The following is a 7,158-nucleotide window of genomic DNA, read 5'->3' on the forward strand; positions in this document are numbered from 1 at the left end:
CGTCATGGCTACACAATGCTTGTTTCAAGGTCCGGCCATTATTAGATTGTCTAGTTGGATTATATTAATAATATTATGATTCTTTCTCAAACTGCCAGAAATGTTTCTATTCTTGTCTAAAAGCTGTATCACAGAAATTCCTATTTCCCTTGAAGCATCATTCATTCATTTGTCCCATAGCCTTTTTAATCAGCCGTAGGCTGATTAATTAGCCGTAGGGGCAGCACAACATGTTGTGCTGTATCAATAGGCATTTTAGTCCCCTGGCGGCGCCTATCTCCTCTCCGGAGCATACGCCTTGAGATATTATCAGTAGCTATGAACATTTCAGTCACTCTAGTTAGAAAAGAAAATCTTACTGTTCAATATGTTCAGCAAAGCAAGATGTTGCAAAACCACCTGGATGACCAATCACAGCAGGTGTGACTTGCTGAGTTGTCTTGGAAGTTGAAACTTTCATTTTTGTGTATATGAAATGTAATTTATCAAGATCATGATTGTTTGTTCCATTGTACATCCATTGTTCAGAATTTACAAAAGAAAAGCAGCACTATTTTATTCTGTATCTTGAAAATCCTATCAGGGGTGGTGGTGTTTCAGTCTGTTTTTGTTTTGTTGTTGTTACGTACAACTATATCGAATCAAGACTATCTGGAGTAGCAGAGTCAGATTTCAACATTTGTATCATAACGAGTCACTACCAGATGGTGTCCATGTATACACTTATAGATCCCAATGTATGTATCATTATTTCTGTTATAGATTTATCCATAAAGTATCTCTTTATGTGATGATGAACCGAATGTGCACATATGAGTTTATTCTAGGTGCAATATGCTCACCAGTTACTGTAAATGCATTTAATTTCGCGGGGATTTAATTTCGCGTTAGCGGAAAAGAGACTTTTCGCGGTGGTTTTAAGTTTGCAGTTGCACCATACACTGTAGTCTCTTATTGCCATTGGGAAAATGTTTGTGGTGGTTTTAATTCGCGGTGAAGCAGCCACCGCGAAAACTGCAAACATTAAACCACCGCAAAAGTTTCTGCATTTACAGTAGTCAATGCTTCTTTGAAATTCATCAAACTTTTCAGGATCGTTAAAGCTTCCAAATATACATTATACCTTCTAGAATTCATTGCATGGTTTCTGGCTGTACCATATTGGTCTTTTACACTTCCAATGGAAAGTTGCATAATTGTGTGATCTTTAGTAGTATTGATTATACATGCAAATGTGTTATCAGAAACTACACAATGTAATGTATTGTTGAAGTCACTTTTGTGTTAAGTTCGGATTAGTGTGTCATCTGGTCATGGACTTTCTTCCCCATTTTTTGCAGTCTGAAATGTAACGCTAGTTCATCTTAATCTGTGGTGTAACCTATATCCGTTGTTTTTCAAAACGGTATTTAGGCACATCAAGCCGACGGGTGGTAGTTTTAAACTGCAATATACTGAAAATATGGCAATTTGAAACCAGTGTCCATCGACGTGATATCCCCAAATGCCCTTTTTTAAAAGCAACAGATATAGGTTACCTGACGAATAAAGGTGAACTAGCGTTTAGTCTATTACAAATCTAATCTAAACCTACAATTCAGTGACAAACTCAGCAAGTTTTGGAAATACGTTTGGAATTGTACTTAATATCAATTTATGAATGTGCAGCCTGATATATCAGAATCAAAGATGGGGATAACCTTAGTGTATCACCAGTTATCTAATAGGCCATGTTGATTTGATTATATGGATGAGATTCTCTGGGAACCCTAATACTGTTGCAAGCATGCAAAGAAAAAGTTTGAAAGGTTGGTAAGAAACAAGTTGCCTTCAATATAAAAAAAAAAATAAATAAATGAATAAATATGAAATCTAAGTGGTCAAATGACTGAGCACAGTATGGTATAGATAATGATAGGTTCTTCATTTTTTGGCCTTTCACATCCTTGACTTTAGAATTGACTCCATGATATTATCTGTTATTAATAATAGTATATTTTCTTGCAATTTCATGTTTTCTCATCTTGAAGCTGTTTAGTATGATTTTACTGTTTTTTTTTTGTTTACTCAAAAAGTGTACAAAAATTAATTTGTGCATAGATGTCATCCACATAATTAAATCAACATTGTCTAACCTAACTTTATCAGGGTGTCATCAGATATCTATTACCAACTGTATCATATGCTTGGGCACATATTTGAATTTCACCCAACAATGTTGTCTGTGGTTACAGCTATGTATTATGCCATGTACATGTATATTATGATTCAGCCATTTAATGTACATGCAATGTAGAAAAGCTGAGAGAAAAATTCTATTTGGCAATTCTGTTACTACTTTCGACGTTGTAAATGTGTGCAGGTCCAATGTTACAAGGTCTCCAATTCTGTAAATATGTTCTTATTTGAGAATCATGTAATTAAAGTTTTAGCCTACAAAGTTGCTGCTATTCCAGGTATGTAATAAAAGTATTTTAGACTCATTTGCTGCACTGGCTGATTTATTTATTAATAACTACAATTAATGATTATTTTATGAATAACTACAACCTTCTGCTGCAGTACCTAGGTCTGTCACCAGGATTCAGTAACACCTACCCACATACAAAATATCATCGCAATTGCTTGAAATGTTCTGATCTGGCAATATATCATTTGCTACTATGGAGTTATAGTATTTTCTCATTAATACAGATACAAGGACTGGTGTGTTAAGACAAAGGTGATTATACAGGCATATATTATACAGGTACTAAAGGTTATGTTTTCGGCAGCATTTGGTATCTGGGTGTGTATGAGAGAGAGCGAGTGTGTGTGTGTGTCTGTCTGTCCGGCTGTGAACATAAGATCTCATTATTGTGCAACAATTGTACAAGGTACAAAGCATGACATAAACTAACACATAACTACAGTTCTATAAGGTTTGTCTGCTTCCGAAAATAGTTTCATCAGGTTGGTAGAATATAGGATATAGGAGAATTTTGCACAACCAGCAGTTGCTTACATTTCTTACGTTTTGATGTCTCTCAGACACCTTCGTCAGAGTTTCTAACTGGAGTTCTGCTTCTCACCGCTATATGCAACCATCTACATGGTCTTTTGCAATCAGTGAAGGGATTCTTAATATAATAACTCCAGATTGCCTGAATGGACTGTCTCAATATTTGATATTATGGTAGGTCTTGATGAGACGTCGACATGATTAGAGTTTGGGCCCCTAGTGGTTTTCTATGGTGCTGCAGCCAAACTTCTGGTTTCCATATCTCGTGTTCTGTGCTTGTCACGATTTTTGCTTGGTTGATAGCTCTAGTACTAAAAAGTATAGGTTTGATATTCACAACAATGATAGCAACACATTTTTACCTTCTTCTGATATACTTGCATTTGGTTTTCTTTCCCCACCTGCAAGTACGAAGAAGGTTGTCCGTAGATGTGACAATGTCTACGTGCTCACTGCGAATTTTGCCTCATGAAATAAACATGGGAATTGCACCTTTTCTGCTGTTCAATCACTTTGTGGCATTATAATAAGTCGTGGTAAAATTATCCTAACATCCACTCAAAAGTAGATAACTGTTATAAGGTGCGTGGAGTAAACCATACAAAGAGGTAATCAAATTTTTATCAATTTTATTAGGTTGCTTGACAACGTGTTGTCTGAAAGCTGCTATTAAAGTAAAATTGCTCTTCGTCCAATTTGTGATGACGCACTTTACATGGAGCTCTTTGACAGAGGCCATTTATTATTTTACACGTGTTTTACAAAGCACTAGTACTTCTATGTCAATCAAAAGACATTTACGTCAGGGCTTTTGGGTATTGTCACGCGAGCATTTATATCAAATCCGAATGAGGTCCGTGCCGGCATTTTTGTGCAAGTTTTATTTACGGAGACTGGGCCATGCTGTGCGTATGCTTGCGCATCTAAAGCAGATAAAAGAACAGTTGTGATGACAAAGAATGTAAATGCACACCTCATACGAATTTGATATACATCCTCGCGTTTAGAACAGAAATGTGTATCTTGTCTGGGCCTTATTTTTTGTTCAATTCTCTCGCCAAAGTGAAAAGAGTGAAATCCAATACCAAGACATGAACACAACAGTAAGGTTGTAATCACGAAGACAGTTTAGGGGAAGACAGTTGTGATCCAAAAAATTTAGTTTGTGTCTAATGGTATACACCGTACAAAAAGTTTCGTTTCTTTTATCAATTGTTGCTAATTCTATCTAATGTTAGTGGGTTGTGTATAAAGCGAAATATGATATAACAATAGTTTATATTATGCAAGACAGGTCATCAGGGTCTGATTATTTTCGCATATTCAAAGAAATTGTGTCCTCACACAAGGTTGGCGTCGTGTGCGGCGTAACTGGTAGAGCGTTCGGCTCGGAATCTAGAGGTCCCAGGATCGATACCCACCGTGCTTTTGGGCAAGTCATTTACACAACCTTCCTCACTTTACTCAACTTGAGTGCATCCTCGTCTGTCCACAAGTGAAATTTAAAAAATGGTGCCGTGTTTGCGTAGTAGGTAGAGTGCTGACCGCAGAAGCCAGAGGTCCTGGGTTCGAATCCTCTGGGATGCAATCAATGTTGTTCCCCTTGCAAAGGCACTTTGAGTGACTTTCCTCACTCCACGCAGGTGTAAAAATGGGTACCGGACTTTGGGTGGGGAGGTAAAGACGATGGAAGTAGAGAACTGAGCTATGCCTTCCAATACCTTGTCCTGGACAAGTTTTTACACAATTCTGTAACACAATTATGCCCCTTGCCACATGAAAGAAAACAGATAATAAGCATTTTCAAGGAGTGGCAGTTGTAAAAGTGCAAAGCAATTTGTCACCATTGAACGTGACTTGAATCCTTCGGAAACGCCCTTTACAGCAAGTACCCAACAATCAAAGTACCATTTACTCTTTGAACTTGTCACCTGTAACGATAGAAAATGTGTTTTACACACGCCAACGTAACATCGGCATTTGAGGTTATGTTTATTCCATTGTATGGTTAACATCCGCTCGCGCATCAATTTTCGTCAGTTTCTAAAAGAAAAATAATGCCTTCGACCATAGTGTATAATACTGTCGTAGAATGGCGAAGTTAAAGCTAATTAAAGTCAGAGAAGACGATGTGAAAGAACAAAAGAATCTGTTGTTCTGTATGCTATACCATGCTTACGTCGATAAAGGTTAGACATCCAGGTATGATTTTTATATGCGGTTGCTTGCTTAATTGCTTTTTGGCATGTCGTGCTTATGTAGAAATTTGTTCAACCTTCTTAACTACGTAGATTTCATACTGAACTTTTTTACAAAATTTTTTCCTTCGCTCGTATCAGTTTTTTGTTCCCCGAGGATGTCATCCATATATTGGACTCAGCATGGCCGTACGTATATATGACACAGTTTGAGGGACATGTCATCAATCTCCAGCGAGCTGCGGAGACGGGATAACTGTTAGCTGACAAACAGGTGAGAGACATCATTTGTCACATCAAACAACAAGCAGCTTACAAAATGCATTTGTCTTACTTATCGAGTTGTGTGTGTGCGCGCAAAGAGATTCAAAATACGGGCTATCAGCTTAAAGTTGTGACGGCAATGTATTATGCTTTTGTTTAAGAATCAGGTATATTCCGACTCATTTTCTTATACGTAAGGCCCATTTTCATTGGACAGAAAACTAGCGATCTGAAATTGGTCAGAGCGCACAGCGATTGCCGAACCCCAGAAAAATGTTACTGACACGTAGAATGTCTCTGGCGCCCAGTGTGCACTCCCAGCGCGACCAAAAAATGTTAACTTTTATAAGCAACGTAAAATTTGATAGATCACTCGACAAATTTCAGAAATAAACCGGACCTGGACCTGAATTTTCTGTACCGGGTACCGGTACCCACCCCTAATGTTGGGCCTACTTCTTGGATTTGGCATGTAACCTGTTTGCAATATACATCTTTATCATGTCACGACACGTTATCATCGTAATTCATAGAACATTAAACATTTTGTTGTATTGAAAATAATGGTTTGTGTACCGGTACTGTGTACCGATACTGCACCGTGAAAATTGATTCGGTATAGGTCCAAAATATATAATACTAGATCCTGAAGTACCAGTACTGTACCGATATAAATGTACACCAAGGTAATGCCCATTTTGTGACTAAATGTGCGTAAATCCTACCCCGAGACGAAAATTTAGCACAGGAGAAGACATAAAGTGTCGAGCTGAAACTCGAAATCAAAATGTTTTAGTTTTTATCTCCTAACCTGGAGTTTTGTTCAGGTACAGGTACGGGTGCTTTCCCCCCAAATTTGAGTTATGTCCCTTGGTTTTAGGTGCGACCGAGAACATTTTGAATGCCCCTAGTATCTCGTATGATATGATAACCCATTTTCATCTTCTCTTTATGTACAGATTTCGAGTTCCACTACATTAGAAGCAAAAAAGTGCCTAATGAATCATAATGAAACCCGAACCACGGCCTACGCAATGGCAACCGAGTGTATGTATCTGCTGTTTACTCTATCTCAACAACTTGAAGATAACATATTGTAGAAGATGACAAACTTATTTGTACGAAGGAAAACTAAACTAGAGGCAATGTTTTTATCAACTGTTTTCAATTCTGTTCTCTGAGATCTTATTGAAATCAAATGTCTAAATCTACATTCTGTAAAATAAATCTACACAAAGAAGATACTGCACTGATTGTAATACTAATATATTTTACTGACAATCTCTCACCACATGCAATGTTAAATTCTGTTTTCTCTACATTGTTTTATTCAATTTTGCTGCAAGATATTTCCTCCAAGAAATCGCTAGCATTAACGTGTTTCCCCCGTTTTGTTTTCACAGATTAGAATCCGATTTCTGGTTTTGCTCCTTCTGTTTTCACAATTTGAAGGTAGGTGGCATTCTAATTAACATGCTAATTAATGAGTTATGCATTTATGGCCCATGGTCGACCCGACATCTGAGTGATGAAATTCAAAAGAGGCTGCAGTGTACTACATCTAGCTACTTGCAAAGGCATCATGATTCATCTGTGTTAAGTATGACTGCTCTAACATTTTTTTGCAGATGTCACGTTAGAAAGTGAGGAAGATAGCAGTAATGTCGGGTCTTCTCCAACCGGGTCGTTTTCAAC

The sequence above is a fragment of the Branchiostoma floridae genome, chromosome 1 (genome assembly GCF_000003815.2).
Source record: "Branchiostoma floridae strain S238N-H82 chromosome 1, Bfl_VNyyK, whole genome shotgun sequence".
NCBI classification, from domain to species: Eukaryota; Metazoa; Chordata; class Leptocardii; order Amphioxiformes; family Branchiostomatidae; genus Branchiostoma; species Branchiostoma floridae.